Source organism: Rhinopithecus roxellana, chromosome 11 (assembly GCF_007565055.1).
Source record: "Rhinopithecus roxellana isolate Shanxi Qingling chromosome 11, ASM756505v1, whole genome shotgun sequence".
NCBI lineage: Eukaryota > Metazoa > Chordata > Mammalia > Primates > Cercopithecidae > Rhinopithecus > Rhinopithecus roxellana.
In genome coordinates this window covers 115699268-115721335 of record NC_044559.1, presented here as the reverse complement: position 1 = coordinate 115721335, position 22068 = coordinate 115699268, and the positions used below count along the sequence as shown (strand labels likewise).

The following is a 22068-nucleotide window of genomic DNA, read 5'->3' as shown; positions in this document are numbered from 1 at the left end:
CGCCTTAGCCTCCTGAGTACCTGGGACCACAGGCATGCACGACCACACCTGGCTCATTTTTTGAATTTTTGTAGAAATGGGATCTCATGATGCTGCTCAGTTTGGTCTTGAACTCCTGGCCTCCAGTGATCCTCCTGTGGGATCAAGCCTGAGCCACCATACCTGACCCTAGTTCTACTCTCTTATTGAGTAATTCCTGTGTCTATTTTTCTTCCAGGTTCCTGTCTTGACCTCTGACAGTTTCTTTATCCATTATCATCTTGTGTCACATGTGAAGTGGACATTAGAGAATAAACCATTCTTTGGTACTTCAAGGGTGAAACAATTGTGGAATTTTGCAAGTCAAACTTTTGGGGTTTTTTTGTTTTGTTTTGTTTTGTTTGCTAGTATAATGCTCTCAAAAATATTGTGGGCTTCTAATCCATTTATTTCCTGTTCATTTCTTGTTCCAATGACCACATTGGAAATTCCTTATAGACAGTTTTCTTAAACTGTACCTCCTTTATTTTCTGACTTCTGTGCTCCAGTGACACACTAAAGAAGATGAGGCATTGGAGGCAGCCCAAGATGAAGGCCATAGAGAATTTAAAAGGAAAACAGATCAAAAGATGGGCTGCTGTTTATTTTGTCCATACTTTGGAAATTCTAAACCATTTCAGTGATAAAATATACCCCTAGCCAGGGCAGAGAACTTCTACATCTCCCAATTTCTGAGGGACACGTGCCTTACCTATTCTTCTCTCCCTCAATATAATGCTTGTTCCCCTAAGATCATTGAAAATGATAAGCTTTTATGGGAAGGTAACAGCCTTAATTTTATGTTTGCCCCAGGCTTTTCTGTGTTTGACTGAAAATTCTTGGTCTGCATTTGAAAAAAGTCAATTCTTGCCTGAACTCATTTCTTTTTTGGTAATACTCTCCGAAAATCAGCAGAAGAACTGCCACTGAATTGTAATAATCTGTGCCTGTACAGTGACAGACTTGGAAAGCATTTGACCTGGATTCTAAGTTATCAAAGACAGTAGTTGCACCAAATGTCTTTTTTTCTTTTCTTTTCTTTTTTGAGACAGAGTACTTACTCTGTCACCCAAGCTGGAGTGCAGTGGTGTGATCTCAGCTCACTGTAAACTCCGCCTCCCAGGTTCAAGCAATTCTCCTGCCTCAGCCTCCCCAGTAGCTGGGATTACAGGCACATGCCATCAGGCCTAGCTAATTTTTGTATTTTTAGAAGAGATGGGTTTCACCATGTTGGCCAGGCTGGTATCTAACTCGTGGCCTCAAGCAATCCTCCCACCTTGGCATCCCAAAGTGCTGGGATTACAGACATGGGCCACTGTACCCAGTCCCAAATGTCTTAACTATAGCACACCAAAAGCCACTTGTTTCTCAGTCTACAATGTTAAATGATAAATGCCACCTACTTTTGATTTTTATGTTGGTGGGTTTTACTTCTCATACCAGTATTTTAAAATACTAAAAATATAAGAAAAATTGAACAAGGAATATAGGGAAATACAGCTGAATAGAAGTCTACACTATTCATTCCCCACCCTACAGGAATGCCAAATTTTAACAACTAACTACACATAAAAAGCACTATTATAAGAGCCAAAAACAGGTGAGCAATCACAATACCTGGTTTTAACTTTATATCACTGAAAGAGTCATTGAAAAGGGCAGGAAAGACAGTCTTGCACTGCCTACACCACCCCTCCCCTATCCCCTTGCAGTGGTGATGGAGAATCTGTGCTCTTGGGAGAGGGAGAACGCAGCAATTGTGAGGCTTTGCCTTGATCTTTGTGCTGCTCTGTCACAGTGAAGGGCAGAACCAAGCTGTGTTCAGCTGATGTCTACCCATGGAGGAAGAATTTGGACTGGCCCTAGCCAGAGAGGAATCACTCATCCCAGAGGTTAGAGCTTGAGTTCTGCCAAGCCTTGCCACCACAGGTTTTAGTGATCTGGGGTCTCTAAGTGAACTTGAGGTGCAGTCTAGGTCACAGGGACTGCAATTTCTAGGCAAGATACAGCGCTGAGCCCAGCGAACTGGAGAAGCATGAGATCTACTGCAGCCAGGGGAGCTAAGGGAGTGCTTGTGCCACTGCTCTGCCACCCTCTGGTAGCAGCTACATGGCACAGAGAAATTGCTCACTTGGGAGAGGAAGAGCACAGTGACTGGGGACGTTATGTTAAACTCAGTGCTGCCTTGTCACCTGGCAGGATTCATCATCTGCTGACTATAGAGCCCCTGCACCTTGAACAATCAACAGCAATACCCAGGTAATGTACTGTAAGCACTGGATTCTGAGACCTGTTGGCTTCACGTATGACCTAGCACATTCCCAGCTGTGGTGGCTATGGTGAAAGACTCTTTCTGTTTAAGAAAAGCAGGGGGGAAAGTAAAGGGCACTCTGTCTTGCACATTAGGTACCAGCTCAGCCACAGTGGGGTTGAGCACCAAGCACACTCTTGGGGTCTCCAACTCCAGGTCTAGGCTCTTGGTCAGCTTTTCTGGACTTGCCCTGGGCCAGAGGAGAGCCCACTGACCTGAAGGGTGAGTCTCGGGCCTCGCAGCACGCATCACAAGCTGACTGAAGAGCACTTGGGCTTTGAGAGGGAAGAGTGAGAAGGGCTTTGTCTTGTGGTGTGAGTGCCAGCTTAGCCACAGTAGCCTAGAACACTAGGTAAATTTCTAAAGGTTTTGACTTCAATCAACGGCTCCCAGACAGCATCTCTGGACCCACCTGGGACCTGGGGGAACTCATTGCACTGAAGGGACATAAACCTGGCTGGGTTTGCCACCTGCTGATTGTAGAGCCCTAGGGCCTTGAGCAAACTTAGGCAGGTAGTTATTACAGTGGGCCTTGGGTGAGACTAGTGCTATTCTGGCTCAGGTCTGAACTAAAACAGTCCCAGTGGTGGTGGCCACAAATGTGCTTGTGTTTCCCCACCTCTAATTCCAGGAGGCCCAGCACAAAGAGAGAGAGACTTTGTTTGGGAAAAAGTAAGGGAAAATAACAATGTCTGTGCTGGTAACCCAGAGAATTCTTCCAGATCTTATCCAAGATACCAAGGCATAACTCTATGAATCTGCAAGAACCACAGCATTGTTCGTTTTGGGACCCAAGTCCCTTTGAATAACTGGAATGCCTTCTCAAGAAGATTGGGTACTAATGAGCTCAGACTGTGACATCCACAATAAATGCCTAATTACTCAATGCCCAGACAATGGTATTCATCTACAAGCATCAAGATCATCCAGGAAAATATGACCTCACCAAATGAATTAAATAAGGTACCAGGGACCAATCCTGGAGAAACAGATAGATGTGACCTTTCAGACAGAGAGTTCAAAATAGCTATGCTGAGGAAGCACAAAGAAATTTAAGATAGCACAAAGAAAGAATTCAGGATTCAATCAGATAAAATTTAACAAAGAGGTTGAAATTATTAAAAAGAATCAAGCAGAAATTATAGAGTTGAAAAATGCAGCTGACATACTGAAGAATGCATCAGAGTCTCTTAATATCAGAATTGATGAAGGAGAAGAAAGAATTAGTGAGCTTGAAGGCAAGCTATTTGAAAATACGCAGAGGAAGCAAAAAATAAAGCATAGCTGTAGGATCTAGAAAATAGCCTCAACAGTGCAAATCTAAGAGTTATTGGCCTTCAAGAGGAGGCAGAGAAAGAGAAGGGGGTAGAAGCTTTATTCAAAGAGATAATGTCAGAGAACTTCCCAAACCCAGAGAAAGATACCAGTACTCAAGTATAAGAAGATTATAGAACACCCAGCAGATTTAACCCAAAGAAGCCTACTACAAGGCATTTAATAAACTCCCAAAGGTCAAAAATAATGAAGGGATCCGAATAGCAGCAAGAGAAAAGAAATAAGATACAGTGGAACTCCAAACATCTGGAAGCAGACTTTACAGTGGAAACCTTTACAGGCCAGAAGTCATATATCTAAACTGTGGAAGGAAAAATCTTTTACACTAGAATAGTATGTCTGATGAAAATATCCTTTAAGTATGAAGGAGAAATAAAGACTTTCCCAGACAAAGAAAAGCTGAAGGATTTCATCAACACCAGACCTGTTCTACAAGAAGTGCTAAGGGATTATTTCAATTAGAAAAAAACATGCTTGCTTCAGCAGCACATATACTAAAACTTGAAATGATACAGAGAAGATTAGCATGGCCCTGCACAAGATTGACATGCACATTTGTGAAGCATTCCATATTTTTTCATGACCAAGAACCCAAAAGCAAATGTATTAAAAACAAAGAAAAATAGTTGGGACTTAATTAAACTAAAGAGCTTTTGCATGGCAAAAGGAACAGTCAGTGGAGTAAACAGACAACCCACAGAGTGAGAGAAAATCTTCACACTCTTTACATCTGACAAAGGACTAATATCCAGAATCTACAAGGAACTCAAATCGGTAAGGAAAAAGCAAACAATCCCATCAAGAAGTGGGCTAAGAACAGGAATAGACAATTCTCAGAAGAAGATATACAAATGGCTAACAAACATATGAGAAAATGCTCGACATCACTAATGATCCTGGAAATACAAATCAAAACCACAATGCAATACCACATTACTCCTGCAATGATACCCAGAAAAATACATAATATTGTAACACTGTAGGAATGTGGTTGAAATTACTCATATCCTAAGTAGAAAGACTAAAAGATGAACCACTCGAAGATAATAACTACAACTTTTTAAGACATAGTACAAGAAGATAAAAACAGCAAAAAGTTTAAAAGCAGGGAACAAAGCAAAGTTTAGAGCTCTTGTTAGTTTTCTTTTTGTTTATGTATACAGTGTTAAGTTTTTATCAGCTTACAATCGTGGGTTATAAAATAGTATTTGCAAGCTTCATGGTAACCTCAAATTGAAAAACATATAATGGATACATAAAAAATTAAAGCAAGAAATTAAGTCATAGAACCAATCACCTTCCCTAAAAAGAAGATAGAAAGGAAGGAGAGAAGGATGAGAACACCACCACCACCAACGAAAACCCAGAAAACAAATAACAAAATTGCATGAGTAAGTCCTTATCAATATTAACACTGAATATAAAACTGAGTATAGAAGGAACACACATCAACATAATAAAAACCATATATGACAGACCTACAGCTAGTATCATACTGAATGAGGAAAAACTGAAAAACTTTCCTCTAAGATCTGGAATGCAACAAAGATCCACTTTTACCACTGTTATTCAACATAGTTCTCAAAGTGCTAGCTAGAGCAACCAGAAAAATAGAAATAAAGAGCATCCAAACTGGAAAGTAAGAAGTCAAATTATCCTTGTTTGCAGATAATATGGTTTTATATTTGGAAAAACCTGAAGACTCCACAAAAAAACTACTAGAACTAATAAATTCAATAAAGTTACAGGATACAAAATCAACATAAAAATCAGTACCAATTATATATGTCAACAGTGAACACCCTGAAAAAGAAATAAAAAAGTAATCTAATTTACAGTAACCACAAATAAAATTAAATACCTAAGAATTCACCAAGTAAGTGCAAGATCTGTATAATGAAAACTATAAAACACTGATGAAAGAAATTGAAGACACAAAATGGAAAAGTATTCCATGTTCATGGATTAGAAGAATGAATATTGTTAAAATGTCCATAGTACCCAAAGCAATCTACAGATGCAGTGTGATTCCTATCAAAATACCAACGACATTCTTCACAGAAATAGGAAAACAATCCTAAAATGTATATGGAACCACAAAAGACCCAGAGTAGCCAAAGCTATCCTGAGCACAAAGAAAAAAAAACTGGGGGAATCATATTACCTGACTTCAAATTATATTACAGAGATATACTAATCCAAACAGCATTGTACTGTCACACAAACAGACACATAGATAAATGAAACAGAGTAGGGAACCCAGAAACAAATCCATACACCTGTAGTGAACTCATTTTTGGTGAAGGTGCCAAGAACATACACTGAAGATAGTACACCTTCTTCAATAAATAATACTGGGAAAACTGGATATCCATATGCAGAAGAACGAAAATTGACCCCTATCTCTCACATTATACAAAATCATATCAAAATGGATTAAAGACTTAAATCTAAGACCTCAAACTATGAAACTACTACAAGAAAACATTGGGGAAAGTCTCTAGGATATTGGACTGGACAAAAATTTCTTGAGTAAGAGCCCACAAGCACAGGAAACCAAAACAAAAATGAACAAATAGGATCACAGCAAGTTAAAAAGCTTCAGCACAGTGAAGGAAACCACAAAGTGAAGAGACAACCCACGGGACGAGAGAAAAGATTTGCAAACTACCCATCTGACAAGGGATTAATAACCAGAATATATAAGGAGCTCAAATGACTATATAGAAAAAATCTAATAATCTGATAAAAAAGGGCAAAAGAATTGAATAGCATTTCTCAAAAGAAAACATACAAATGGCAAACAGCCATATGAAAAAGTGTTCAACATCGTTGATCATCAGAGGATTGCAAATCAAAACTACAATATCATCTCACCCCAGTTCACATGGCTTATATCCAGAAACAAGCAATAACAAATGTTGGTGAGGATGTGGAGACTAGCGAATCCTTGTACATTGTTGATAGTAATGTAAATTAGTACAACCACTATGGAGGACAGTTTGGAGGTTCCTCAAAACATTAAAAATAGAGCTACCATACAATCCAGTAATCCCACTGCTGAGTACATACCCAAAAGAAAGGAAATCAGGATATCAAAGAGATATTGGCACTCCCATGTTGGTTGCAGCACTCTTCACAATAACCAAGATTTGGAAGCAATCTAAATGTCCATCAAACAGATGATTGCATAAAGAAAATGGTACATATACACAATGGGATACTATACAGTCTTAAAAAAGAATGAGATCCTGTCATTTGCAACAACGTGGATGGAATTGAAGGTCTTTGTGTTAAGTGAAATAAGCCAGGCACAGAAAGACAAATTTCTCATGTTCTCACTTACTAGTGGGTGTCAAAAAAATTTAAAAAAAAAAATGAACTCATGGAGATACAGAGTAGAAGGATAGTTACCAGAGGTTTGGAAGGATAGTAGGTGGTCAGGGGAAAGTGGAGATGGGTACTGGGTATCAGAAAATATATAGTTAGAAGGAATCAATAAGACCTAGTATTTGATAGCACAACAGGGTGACTATAGTCAATAATAATTTAATTGTACATTTACAAATAACTAAATATAATTGGATTGTTTGTAACACAAAGTATAAATGCTTGAGAGACTGGACACCTCATTTCCCATGATGTGATTATTACTACATGCTTGTATCAAACATGTCGTGTACCTCATAAATACATACACATATTATGTACCCACAAAAATTTTAAAAAGAAAAAATGTAAGAACTTGGATGGTATGTATATACATCAATTTCAAGATAATGTTAACCTCAAGGAAGGGAAAGAAAATAGGATTCTTGGTGGACTCAACTGTATCTCCAGCATTTTGTTTCTTAAAAAACTTATATTTGAAATAAATATCATAAAAATATTACGCTTTTAAAAATCTGAGTCAGCATAGGCTATCTAATATATTAGGTAATTTCTGAATATTTATAATATTTTATATCTTTAAAAATCAAAACATTAAAAGTGTATGTATAATGCATATGTATTTGTGTATATATATACATATATGTATACACACATAAATGTGTTTCAGTATGCATAAAGTATTTCTGAAAATACATACAAGAACTGGGGAAGGAGATGGTGCTACTAGGCTACTGGAAGTTTAGGTAGACTGGGCCTTTAAAATTTTGTGCTATTTGTATGAATTTCCTTATCTAAATAAATACCTTTCTTTTTAACAAGTGAAGTAATTGCAAGTAGTTATAAGGAATTTGTCACAGAGTTATCCTGAATATTTTCTGGGTATATAGATTGCTTTATGTATATTATTTATGACACTAAAATTTTTATTTCTGTCCCTTTGGAAATCCCCAGTATAACAAGGCATTTAATATCTAGCTTTCTTGTCTTCCTTTATTAACTCAACTTTCTTAAGAAATACTCAATGCCACCGGAATTTGATAACCTGGATATTTGGTGACTATGCCCTCATTTGCAAAAACAAAACAACACATCCTCTTTAAGAGGTAATGAGCTGCAAACTCTTGGTTTTTAAAAGGTTTCTTTACAGGTGAATAGTAAATGCTACCTCCTCCCTTCATTATATTCATTGTTGATAATTCAAATACATTTATTTACTGAAAAGCAATAACATATTTGGTTTCTTGAAAGTTTTTGAATGTTTGGTATAGTCTTGACCCTCCAATCTACTTCTGTTCACACACCACTTAGAGATGTATTTCTAGAGTTTCCGTTTGAGGAGTAAGACTTACCTTGATACATAGAAGGATAGTTGATGTCAGCTACTTCATGTTACACAGAAGAAAAAGCTGAAGGAAGGTTTATGTTCTGTGTTACAAGTCCAAGCCTCTTACTCATTCTCAAGTGCCACCATCAGATCTTGGTTTTGGTTTTCTTCTCAATATTCTCTCATTCACCAACTTGCCCCTGCCCTTGTGAGGAAATCATGCAATGTATTTGTAGTTTCCTCAAATTATTTTCTCAACCCCTTCTTTCTTTGAAACTTTGAAGTTTTCCATCTCCTTCAGTTATAATATCCTTTTCCTTCTTTTGTTTTTTTTTTTTTTTTTTTTTTTTTGAGACTGAGTCTCACTCTGTTGCCAGTCTGGAGTGCAGTGGCATGATCTCGGCTCACTGCAACCTCCGCCTCCCAGGTTCAAGTGATTCTCCTGCCTCAGCCTCCCACGTAGCTGGGACTACAGGTGCCCGCCACCACGCCCGGCTAAGTTTTGTGTTTTTGGAAACGGGGTTTCACCATGTTGGCCTGGATGGTCTTGATCTCTTGACCTCATGATCTGCCTGCCTCAACCTCCCAAAGTGCTGGGATTATAGGCGTGAGCCACCAGTGCCTGGCCTCCTTTTTCTTTTAATTGTTCTCAAACTCTTTGTTTCGTACATATTTACATACAGTAAGATTGTAAACTCTGTGAGAGAAGAAACCTTTCTTTTTTCAATTAGTCCAAAACAATTTAAAAGAAAACACTAAGTACTACTTTGTGTCAGGCCCTGTGCCAGGAGCTGGGGATATAAAAGTACGTATGACACTCTGCAATCCTGGGAGATGCATAATATTCTCCTGTAATATCTTTTAGTAAATATTCAATAAACTCTTGTTTATTGAACAGAGAAACCACAGTCTTGTTTACCCACCCAATCGAGACAGAAGCTGGCAAGAACTGTAATCCTATTAACTCCTCAATAATGTCTAAACATACATTGTTTTAATCAAGTATATGGAAATTTGAGAAAACAATATATTTCAATGAAACATCCCAGATTTCTGTCTTCTAGAGCCTAAGAAAACAGTCAGTTGCATCTGGATCTTTGATGATATCGTCCAATATATAAGCACAATGTTGGGAACTGAAATTCCCAACATTGTGCTTATATATTGTTTTAACAATACAAACTATAAATAACATTCTCCAGATGAAATTTTTTTTTTTTTATAATTGAACAGAAATAATATGTTTGAAATAGGAATTCAGCAGGACTTGTTTCTCAGGACACTGGTCCCAAAGACCCTGCTGATTAAATAGAAAAAAAAAAAAAAACAGCCAAAACCTGCCAAAACCAAGATGGTGACAAAAGTGCCATCTGGTTACCCTCACTCTTCATTATACGCTAATTATAATATATTAGTATACTAGAGGAAACTCTCACCAGTGCCATGGCAGTTTACAAATGCCATGGCAACATCCATAAGTTACCCTATATGATCTGAAAGGGATCCTCAGTTCCTGGAATTCCCTGCCTCTTTCCCAGAAAACTCCTGAATAATCTATCCCTTGCTTAGCATGTAATCAAGAAATAACCATAAGTGTGGTCAGCCAAGCAGCCACACTGCTACCTTGCCTATGGGGTAGCCACCCTTCTTTTCCTTTACTTTTTGTTTTGTTTGTTTGTTTGTTTTAAGATGGAGTTTCACTCTTGTTGCCCAGGCTGGAGTGCAAATGATGTGATCACAGCTTGCTGCAACCTCTGCCTCCCAGGTTCAAGGAATTCTCCTGCCCGCCTCAACCTTCTGAGTAGCTGGGATTACAGGTGCCCACCACCATGCCCAGCTAATTTTTTGTATATTTTTGTGTTTTTTTTTTTTTTTTTAAGATGAAGTTTCATTTTTGTCACCCAGGCTGGAGTGCAATGGCATGACCTTGGCTCACTGCATCCTCTGCCTCCTGGGTGCAAGTGATTTTCCTCCCTCAGCCTCCCGACTAACTGGGACTACAGGCACCCACCACCATGCCCAGCTAATTATATATATATGTGTGTGTGTGTGTGTGTGTTTAGTAGAGATGGGGTTTCATTATGTTGGCCAGCCTGGTCTCAAACTCCTAACCTCAGGTGGCCCACCTGCCTCAGCCTCTCAAAGTGCTAGTATTACAGGCATGAGCCACTGTGCCCAGACTTTCCTTTCCTTTTTAATAAGCTTTCTTTCACTTTACTGTGTCAGCTCATAATTGAGTTCTTTCCTACTTGAACCCAAGAAGCTATGTGGTCTCCCAGGCTGGGCCCCAATTTTGGGGTTCACCCTGTGGCATCTACGTGAATTCCAACAATAAAGAACCTGCTATTTATAAACTTTTTTGATTGTGACACTGAATATATACAGCTGACCTCTCCTGCTCTGATCTGGAAATGTTTATCAACTCTGAGCAGGCCCTAGACAAAATAGAAAGGCCACTAGACTTTAACCAGTTCATTCAAACAGAACAGTTCAAAAACCCCCAAAAGAGAAAATAGAACCAGAGGTTGTCATTTTAATCCTGTCCAGTAAAAGAGTGTAATATAAATAAAAATGGATGGAAATGCTCTCACCCATTTAAAACTTATTTCTTAAGCCGAAGGACAGATCATTTTTCAAAAATACTACATGAAGTACAAGAAAAGTTCAAAATCCTCTGGTCAAATTTCTTTTTTAATATGCCAAATGAGAATTTTACATGAAACCACGTCAAGAATACAGTGGTGCTCACTAGAGAAGGCAACAAAGTTTCAGGCAACAATTCTAATGTTTGCACTTAGAGTAGAGGAAAAGTGTTCATTTATTTAAAAAGTATGCATGGCCAGGCATGGTGATTCATGCCAGTAATCCCAGCATTTTGGGAGGCCCAGGCAGGCAGATTGCTTGAGACCAGGAGTTTGAGACCAGCCTGACCAACATGATTGATGTCTCATGTCTCCCCAAAACATATAGAAACTGTTAGAAAGAGGAGCTTGAAGTACAAGGGAAACAAGCACTCAAAGGATTTCTCAGCAAGGCAAATTTACTTCTGCGGAAGACTGCTGCTTGCACTTCTGGCTGCTGTGAGAGCACACTGAGCAAAGGAGGAAAGGGGTTTTTATCCCCAATGCAGTTAGTCCCTGCTTCTGTGTCCCCATTGGCTGGAGTTGGACTGCACGATCTAAACTGACACAATTGGCTACCATTTAAAATCGAATATGGCTAATTAGACAGGAAGGGAGAGGCTGTCTGTTACAGTACAAGACATGCTTGGGCATGTCAGGGCACAGCAAAGCCGGAAGGGTAGTTTTGGCAGGAAGAGCTGTTTCAGCAGGAGAGGCAGTTTACAGAATGGGTAGCTGGAGCAAAAAGCACTCCTTCCAAATAAGGAAGAGATATGAGTGAGATTGGGACTGGTGGGATAAGTTGTTTACGGAGCAGGTAGCTTAGGAGAAGGGACTAGGAAGTTGATCTCGTGAACAAAGAACAAGGAGGTCAAAAATTAAACCTTTGAAGAGGTACTTACCGTATCTGACAAAACCAAGTTGTAACCCCAACATCTTGGGCGCATGTTCTCAGGATCTACCTTTGAGTCTGTGTCTCGGGCCTTGGTCAGTCATATTTAACTTGGAATAAACCTCTTTGAATATTTTATGGTCTGACTCTTTTTGTTGATAGAATGAAACTCATTCTGAAAGGAAGTGACCCCTGAGTGAGAGCCCTTATCTAGAAATGGAGCATTCAATCTTGAGGTCAAAATTCCACTTGCTATTTAGAAGTAAGTTGTGTGGATTTTTATCATTATAATAAGCATTTATAGTCATAGTGTAAGAAGTTGAGGTAGATGTTAAGGACCTGAATCAGAACTGAGGGTGTTTTCTATGCTCCTTATCTAACCAAGGGAGGTTTAGAAACTTTGCTGTTCCAGGTGTAGGCACATTTCATATTTCTTCCTTTCCAGTTTGAATGATAATGTATTCCTCTCTGTTTCTTTATTCATTCAATAAAAGCCTTTTAGTAACTTCTACTTTTATATAAGGAGGAAATTAAAATATTTTACCCCAAAATATATTTCTTTGGTATACTTTGAAATGGCTTTCTCTTAGCCACCTGACAGAACTGGCCTTACGAAGCAGTCTAAAGTGGAGAACATTTGCATCTGTAGAGAATCTCCATTAATGCAGCCATGCCCCCTTGCCTTTCTGAGCCTTTCTGCATATCCAGGAGAGATTGAGAGTCTGATGCCTTTCAAAGTTTAAAAGGAAACATTTACCATCCGTTGTCTCTGTTGGAGGTTTCATCTACATAGCAATGCCACCTTTGCTAATCAAGCCTCTTCTCCCCTTCCCATAACCTATTTTACCAGAATCTAAGCCCCCGTTCTTTCTGTAACCTCAAAATGGTATATAAGTTTCTGGAACTCATTGGGAAGTTGGGTCTTCATTATGGAGACTCCCATGTATCCATGTTGAGCACATTTGTATGCCTTTTCTCCTCCATAGGCAGTTAATTAATCTGCCTATGTCCCTGATTTTTAGCAAATCTTTAGGGGGCCAAGGGCCTTTGGCCCTAGTCTTAAAATTCTCTTCATCTTTCACATATTTGATAAGTAGGACCTTGTGTTTCTGGATATTTGTCCCAAGTGAGGATGTCTTTGGGAAAGAAGACAAATGCAAAATGTCTTATAAAGCCGAGTGTCATAAGATGTTAAGACATCACAAGGACGGGACTCAGCATCTTTCCAGTAGCAGACAAATAGAGCAGTGACAGATGATTTGGCCTGTCTCTTCTGGGGTAATCCCTCCAGCTCCTGTCAAATGCTATGGGTGGTTATGATGTTGTCTATGCAAGGGACTATAAGTGGAAAAAAAGTCTGAGTAATGCTGTGCTACAGGAAGGGGTTTTTGTGGTCTATGTAAGTTATTAAAATCTGCATTGACAACTTCTCATGTGGTTCTTTAGCTATTCAAAGAAAACAAAACCTCCTAAGTTATTTCCAGGCACACTTGTCTTTTTCTTTTAAATTACTCAGACATCACAAAGTGCCTAGACAATTGAAAGTTGGTCCTGATGACTCAATCTTTCCCCACCAAAGTTGTGAACACTGGAGGAAATAATGGATATTATTAGGTAGTGCTTGACACATAATAGGTATGTAATTAATGTTTGTTTTTAAAAAGCTGGTGAGCAACAGCCTAAAATTGACATTTTTTGTTCCTTCACCTTCAAGGGAAAGAGACCTGCAGTTAAATTTGAAATGATGGACAACTTGACCCCAACAAGACCTTGCTGTAATTTGAATTCCTGTTGGCTGTCTGAAAGGTGAGATAAGGTTAGAGCTAAAGGTGAGTAAAGGAGACTAAAAGGCACTTCAAGCCTGGAAAACTTGTTTGCTTAGTTGCAGTTTTATCTATACAATCACAGTCATATTTCTATTTATGTTTCATATCAGATGGTAGCCTGGTAGGTATTTCTAGGTGCAAGTATGGACTCTAGACTGAAACAGGATTGAAGAACACAGTAATTTAAGCACGTATTGAATTTCAAATGCAAGGTCTCACTTAAATGTAGGTAGAAGAGGCCACCTGGATTTAAAGAACCATGCAGATATTAATATAAAAGAGAAAGATGACACAGAAAAATCAAGGAGACCAAAAGATGGTTATTTGAGATGGTCACTGACATTGACAAAATAGATATTAAGAGTATGTGGGAGTGACTGAAATGGAATTATTGGCCTTTGTGCCCAAATATCTTTCCCAGTTACCCGAACAGTGATATTACTCACTTCACTAGTTAAGACATTGAGATCTCTTATTCCGATGCAAAATAAAGTTGAATAGAATATGAAATCATCACCAGCTATTAATATCTTATGGTGATTATACTACTAGTTTACTTGGAGTCTTAGAGATGGGTCAAAGGACAGGTAAGTTTTGATGAGGGACAGGATTTGTGAGGTTCAGAAGATAAGAGGGTACCTAATGTTCAATCTTGCTGAAGAAGAAACCAAAGCAATAGAAAGAATTGTGCCTTATGCTGAAAGATGATTCTAGTTATATTTCCAGAATGTTTTTTTCTTTTGGAACATATGTGTAGATTTAAATGTGACTTCTGTTGAGCCATATTAATTCTCCTATCTTTTTCCTTAAAATGTACAATAAGAAACAAAGGAGAATAGCTCCCTCTAAGAAGAAAACAGACTCTGATACGATAGAGAAGTGTTGATGAAAAGAGTTAAAATCTGTAAAATATTTAAAGAGGTTTATTCTGAGGCAAATATGGGTAGCCAGTGACACAGCCCCAGGAGGTCCTGAGAACATGTCCCCAAAGTGGTTGGTTTACAGCTTAATTTGTTTCTGTTTTTTTTTTTTTTTTTTTGAGATGGAGTTTTACTCTTGTTGCCCAGGCGGGAGTGCAGTGGTGTGATCTTGGCTCACTGCAACCTCCACCTCCCAGATTCAAGTGGTTCCGCTGCCTCAGTCTCCTGAGTAAATGGGATTACAGGCATGCACCACCACACCTGGCTAATTTTGTATTTTTAGTAGAGACAGGATTTCACCATGTTGGCCAGGCTTGTCTCGACTTCCTGACCTTAGGTGATCTGCCCACCCCGGCCTCCCAAAGTGCTGGAATTACAGGCGTGAGCCACTACGCCCTGCCTACAGCTTGATTTTATACATTTTTGGGAAACAGAAGTTACAGGCCAACATCAATCACTACTTGTAAGGTGTGCATTTGTTCAGTTTAGAAAGGCAGGACAACTCAAAGCGGAGGCTTCCAGGTCTTAGGTAGTTTCCAAGATTTTCTGATGTGGTTGAAAGGGTTAGGTTATTATCTAAAGACTTGGAATCAATAGAAAGGAATGTCTGAGCTAAGATAAGGGGTTGTGGAAACCATGGTTGTTATTATGCAGATGAAACCCTAAGTAGCAGGCTTTAGAGAGATTAGATGGTACAGGTGCCAGACTCTTAGTTAAATCTCTCTTGGATCGGGAGAAGACCTGGAAAGGGAAGGGGGTTCTCTACAGAAAGCAGATTTTTCCCACAGGAGACGGCTTTGCAGGACCACTTCAAAATATGTCAGAGACATATATTTTGGGGTACAATACTTTGATTTTTTTCAGTATCTGCTGTCTTTGTTGTGATACTATATTGGAGTCAGATTAGAATTTGGTATCTTATTACTACAAACAGCTTTTTTTGTCACTCATAAGATCTCTGTTTCAGTGCTAATGCTGGGCAGCTGTGATGGAATTCCAAAGAGAGGAGAGTATAATGAGGCATGTCCAATGCTCAGCCCCCTTCCCATCATAGTCTAAACTAGTTTTTCATGTTTATTGTGGAGTTCCCTTGGCCGAGAGGGGGATCCATTCAGTCTGTTGTGGGGATTAGAATTTTAGTTTTGCTTTACGGAAGAAAGGCTGTTACTTGAAGCAGGTGAAAAATGCTATATGCAAATTGTGAGAATACACAAACACCTACATCTGCATCTACCTAAGGAATGACTAATTCTATTTGTCAGCTCAACTGGGCTAAAAGATGCCCAGATAGCTGGTAAAACATTACTTATGGATATGTTTGTGAGAGCTTTTCTGGAAGAGATTAGCATTAGAATCAGTAGACAGAATAAAGAAGACTGACTTCACCAATGTGTGTGGACATCGTCCAATCCATTGAGAGCCCAAATAGAACAAACGGTGGAGGAAGGGTGAATCATTCTGTTTAAATTGGGGCATTTATCTTCTCCTGCCATGGGAGATTGGAGCACCTCATTCTTAGGGCCTTCTGACTCAGACAGGGACTTACACCATCAGCCCTGCCCCAGTTTAAGGCCTTCAGGCTCAAACTGAATAACACTACCAGCCTTCCTGGTTCTCCAGGTTGCAGATTGCAGAGTGTGGGACCTCTTGGCTTCCATAATCGTATGAGCCAATTACCATAATAAATCCATACCCCTTGATTCTCCTCTGCTTATGGGTTATATCCCAGTAAGTCCATCACAAGTTGAAAATATTGCAAGTTGAAAGTGCATTTAATACACCTAACCTACCTACCATCATAGCCTACCTTAAACATTCTCAGAACACTTACATTAGCCTATAATTGGGCAAAGCATCTAACACAAAATGCCTATTTTATAACAATTTGTTAAATATCTCATGTAGTTTATTGAATACTATATTAAAAATATGCCACTTTTATACCATCATTAAGTTGAAAAATTGTAAGTGAAACCATCATAAGTTGGTGACTGTATGTGTGTGTATATATGTGTGTGTGTGTGTGTGTGTAGATATTTGTCTATATCTCTATATAGGTTCTGTTCTTTGGAGATACCTAACTAGTACAGATTTTGGTATTGAGAGTGTATCTAGAGAAACCAAGTTTTAATAGTGAGTTTCTCAATTAGATCTAGGGTTTCTGTAATTGGCTCTCACATCTGATTAGATTTAAAGGAATAGTGATGCTATTTCCAGTAGTAAAGAGAGCACAGATAGTCTAAGGCATAATCTGTTTATAGAGACATGCAAATGATCTACACTGGATAATCATAATCAACTACTTACAAGAAGCAAGGAGGTTGGTGACACTTTACATGATTGATACTTTCGGATGTTTTTGGAATACTAAGGAGCATAATGATGTCAGTTGGTTGTTTCTAATGTTATTGGACAAAGTGGTGAAATAAATGAATGAACTCAAGGATTTGAATTCCCAGCTCAAGAGACCCATAAATGAACCTGGTCAACATGGCAAAACCCTGTCTCCACTAAAAATACAAAAATTAGTCAGGCTTGATGGTATGCGCCTGTAGCCCCAGTTACTCGGAAGCCTGAGGCGCGAGAATTGCTTGAACCCGGAAGGCGGAGGTTGTAGTGAGCCGAGATTGCACCGCAGCACTCCAGCCTAGCAACAGAGCAAGAGTCTGTATCTAAAAAGAAAAAAAAGAAAGAAAAGAAAAAAAAGAGAGAGCGAGAGAAAGAGAGACCCATAAATGACCTAAAGGCTTCTAAGTGTGCTCTGAAGAAGGGCATTATCACCTATAGCCACAGGGCAGAAATTGCTGAAAATCAAGAACTTCATCCTGCAGTTGGCTGAATTACAATGCAAGTTGAAGTCCCAGCTTTTCAGGGAGACTGCTGTTAAAAGTGAGAGCAATTTATTGGGGAAAAAATATAAGTTGGGATGGGGGCCTGTGGAAATACCCTGATGCAGCTGGGGACACTAAGCCCCTGAATTATGATGAATCTTCTTTGACATTGAAAGTAGTCTCCCCACACCAATGGAAGTGGCTACCCTACCTCAAGTGGAATTTGCTCCCCGCTACCTACAGTATTATCAGCTTTTCCGCCACCACACGAGAGTACTAATACCGAGGAAAAGGGTAATGGCATCCCCTGAGGCAGCTGCCATGTAAGATAATGCTGATTATTCTCAGTACCTACCCTGCTACTCCCCTTTTCTTCTAACAAGACTGAAGCCTCAGCAGACCCCTAAAGATAAGGTACAAAATATGACTCATGCGGAGATGTACTACAGTGCCAAAAGAACTACTTGAATTCTTGAATTTTCTTTCACTTTTTTTTTTTTTTTTTTTGAGACCGAGTCTCACTTTATCGCCCAGGCTGGGGTGCAGTGGTGCAATCTCAGCTCACCAATCTCCACCTCCCAGGTTCAAGCCATTCTCCTGCCTCAGCTTCCTGAGAAGCTAGGATTATAGGTACGCACCACCACAACTGGCTAATTTTTGTATTTTGAGTAGAGACGGGGTTTCTCCATGTTGGCCAGGCTGGTTTTGAACTCCTGACCTTGTAATCCACCCGTCTCAGCCTCCCAAAGTGCTGAGATTACAGGCGTGAGCCACCGCGCCCAGCTGAACTACTTGAGTTTTCTAATTCACACAAGCAGAAATCTGGGGGACATATATAGAATAGATATTAAAGGTATAGGGTAGTGGTGGAAGGAACATAAAGTTGAATTGGGCTGAATTTATTGATATGGACTCACTAAGAAGAGATTCTGCATTTAATGTTCCAGTTCAGGGAGTTAGAAAGGGCTCCTTCAGTTTGGTTTATTGCTGAAACATGGATCAAAAGATGGCCCAGTATGAGCAAATTAAAAGCATTGGATCTCCCTTGATTTAATATGGAGGAAGAGATTCAAAGGCTTAGAGATACTGGAATGTTAAAGTGGATTTATCATTGAAGACCTACTTACCACCCACAGGGGCAGGGTCTAGAAGGCATACCACTTACCAAGACTTTCAGAAATAAATTTGTGAGGGGAAGCCCTAATGTCCTTGAAGAGTTCCATGGTTGCTCTTCTCTGTTGGTCAGACATTTCAGTGGTAACCCCGGGTTCTTGCACTCTCCCAGGATAGAAATCAAAAGAGATCACTGAACACAGCAGCAAACGTTAAGTTTAAGTTTATTTCACCTTGTGCACAAGCGAGCTAGCACTGAGAAAGGAAAAACAAGTGAACTGCTCCCCAAGGACAGTATGTGAGTTAGTTTTATAGGGTCCTTCCATAGGGAAAGCTTACATCAGCAGGTACATGTACAGGAGGAGCTTTTCTAGCACTTGCGTGGTGGTCAACATGCTTCTTCATACACTGTATGTAGCACTAGCATTTTAAATCGCTACCCTGGGCATGAAAATAAGGAGGCATTAAAATAACGAAGAGGTAACTTTAGGTTGGAGTTTAAGTCTAGCTGTGCATGCAGAGTTCTGGGGAAGTCCCTAGCCCTCTGAAATAGGAGCTTGTGGTTAATAGTCTCTTGGGTCTCTTGTTAGTGATTGGCTGAGAGATAAGCTAGAGTTTCAATGAGGGGCATTCATCCTTTTCCTCCAGACCATCTTAAAATAGCTAATCAATCAACCTGCCTGTCTCAACCTCAGCTACTCAATTAGAAAACCTAAATGCAATGAAAGTGATTGGACCTTGGGATGTCAGAGAATAAATAGTAGCACTGAACTGCCAAGAGTAAGGTCAGTGTCGTTAATAATGGACAGCAGGGTGAAAGCAGTAATCAGAATAGTCTGACTTGGTCAGACCTATGGTGTTGAAGAGTTAATCACAGTGTCCCTAGAAATGAAATAGATATTGTATTAGTCAGGGTTCTCTAGAGGGACAGAACTAATAGGATAGATGTGTATATATATATAAAGGGGAGTTTATTAAGGAGTACTAACTCACACAATCACAAGGTGAGGCCCCACAATAGGCCGTCTGCAAGCCAAGGATCAAGAAAGCCAGTCTGAGTCCCAAACCTGAAGAACTTGGAGTCCAGTGTTTGAGAGCAGGAAGCATCCAGCATGGGAGAAAGATGGAGGCCAGAAGACTGAACCAGTCTAGTCTTTCCTCATTCTTCTGCCTGCTTTTATTCTAGCCATGCTGGCAGCTGATTAGATGGTGCCCACCCAGATTGAGGGTGGGTCTGCCTCTCCCAGTCCACTGACTCAAATGTTAATCTCCTTTGGCAACACCCTCACAGACACACCCAGGATCAGTACTTTGCATCCTTCAGTCCAATCAAGTTGACAATCAGTATTAACCATCACAGATACCAAGCCTACTAAATTCTTACTTGATCTGTATAAGCAGAAAAGTTGTAGGTCAGGTGGGTAAAAGTATAACTTGAATCATAAAAACAGAGAGCCATAGCCCCTTAATGAATTCTCAGACTTGAGCCAGTTTGCAGACACAAAATCACTTGAATGAAGAGAAGGAAAGGTGTCCTCAAGGAAAGGCTCTGGTATACTACTGATAAATGTACATACTATTCATCTTTTTCCCACTGTTCCCCAAATGTACCTATTTTTGGCAGGGTAACTGCATTTGAGCAACGAAAATAATGAGAATCTTTCAGGACCACTAGGCACTGACTGCAAACTGGAGTTCCAGGAGATCCAAATCATCATTTGACCCTCCAGTCAAAATTGGGGCTTATGGAGGTCAGGTAATGAATGGATTTTAAGCTCAGGTCTGTCCCACAGTGGAGCTAGAGGGTCTCCAAACCTATCCTGTGGTTATTTCACCAATTCCAGAATGTATACTTGGGATAGACATATTCTAGAATCCTTACATTGTTTCCATGACCTTTGGATTGAGGGCTATTATGGTGGTGAAGGGCCAAGTAAAAGCCATTGGAACTGCCTACTCAGGAAAATAGTAAATCAAAAACAATACAGCATTCCTGGAGGGAGTGTAGAACCATCTGTGAACCAGGTTCTAGTCTTCTCTTCTTTTGTCAACTGGTAGGAAACTCCTCATGCAGCCATAGGTGCAGGCTGGGAGAGAGAAGGCAGCATAGCAAGAGTGGGGACCATAGGCATTTGGACTACTTCTTGATGCAACTTACTTGTGCCTTCAAAACCTGCTCAGGCTTTATTACTTACATACCCCTTCCATTTGATGAGGGAGTGCTGATGCACGTGGCCAACTTTATGAATTGTCAGATAACATACAATTCAGATCACATGATTCTTTGGTGGCCCATGACTCAATTACAGTGCTAGCTATATGGCAGTACCTTACAGGGCTTGGGTAAGATTGTCCAGAAGGATATTGTGAATTGGAATCCTATATATGGTATTTTTTTTCTGATAGCCAGGGTTCATGGGTCTAGGAATCAAAAGGTAAAAATAGGAGTGACACCACTCATTGTTATTCCTAGTGACCTACTAGCAAATTTTTTACTTTCTGTTCTCACAACTTTATGCTCTGCTGACCTAGAGGTATTAGATCCAATGCAAATGAAGAGATTAGTGCCATCATCAAAAACTTGAAAGATGCAGGATTGGTGACTCCCATCACATCCGCATTCAACTCTCCCATTTGGCCTGTGCAGAAGACAGATGGAACTTGGAGAATGACAGTGGATTATTCTAAGCTTAACCAAGTTATGACTCCAGTTGCAGCTGCTGAAGCAGATATGCTTTCATTGCTTGAACAAATGAATGCATTCCCTGGTATGTGGTACACAGATATTGATTTGATAAATGCCTTTTTTCCCATACCTTTCTGTAAAGTCCTCCAGAAGCCATTTGCTTTCAACTGGCAAGGTCAGCAATACACCTTCACTGTCCTACTTCAAGGGTATATCAATTCATCATCTCTATGTAATAATTTAGTTCACAGGGGTGTTTTCTAAAACACTTCCTGGTTTATTAGAAAGGATATTATAAAGGTCACAGATGAAGAGATGCACAGGGCAAGGTATGGAAAAGGGTGTGGTGCTTCCATACCCTCCCAGGGAGGAGTGGTATTCTTCAGGGACCTCTGCATGCTCATCTATTTGAAAGCTCTCTGAACCTGTCCATTTGGGGTTTTATGGAGGCTACATTAGGTAGGCATGACTGACTAACTCAATGGCCACTGATGATCAGCTTAACCTTCAGACTCTTTCCCAGCCAGAGGTTGGGCTGAAAGTCCCAACCCTGTAATCATGCCTTGGTTTTTCCAGTAACCAGCCCCTATCCTGAAGCTACCTAGGAGCTGCCAGCCACCAGTCAACTCATTAGCATACAAAAAACACGACTTTAGAGAACCTAAGGATTTTAGAATTTGTATACCAGGAATCAGGTTGAAGACCAGTTCATAGGGATCTTGACTGCCTTTCTCTTCAGATGGATATCACACTGGCCCATTACATTGATTATGTTATGCTGATTGGACCTAGTGAGCA

General features: G+C 39.7%; 1 non-coding gene across 1 annotated transcript; it reads left to right on the top strand.

The window, feature by feature from the left end:
- Positions 1 to 4138: 4138 nt before the first annotated feature.
- Positions 4139 to 4241, top strand: LOC115900507. Its single transcript, XR_004060191.1, has one exon. It is a non-coding gene; the product is annotated as a U6 spliceosomal RNA (small nuclear RNA).
- Positions 4242 to 22068: the final 17827 nt, after the last annotated feature.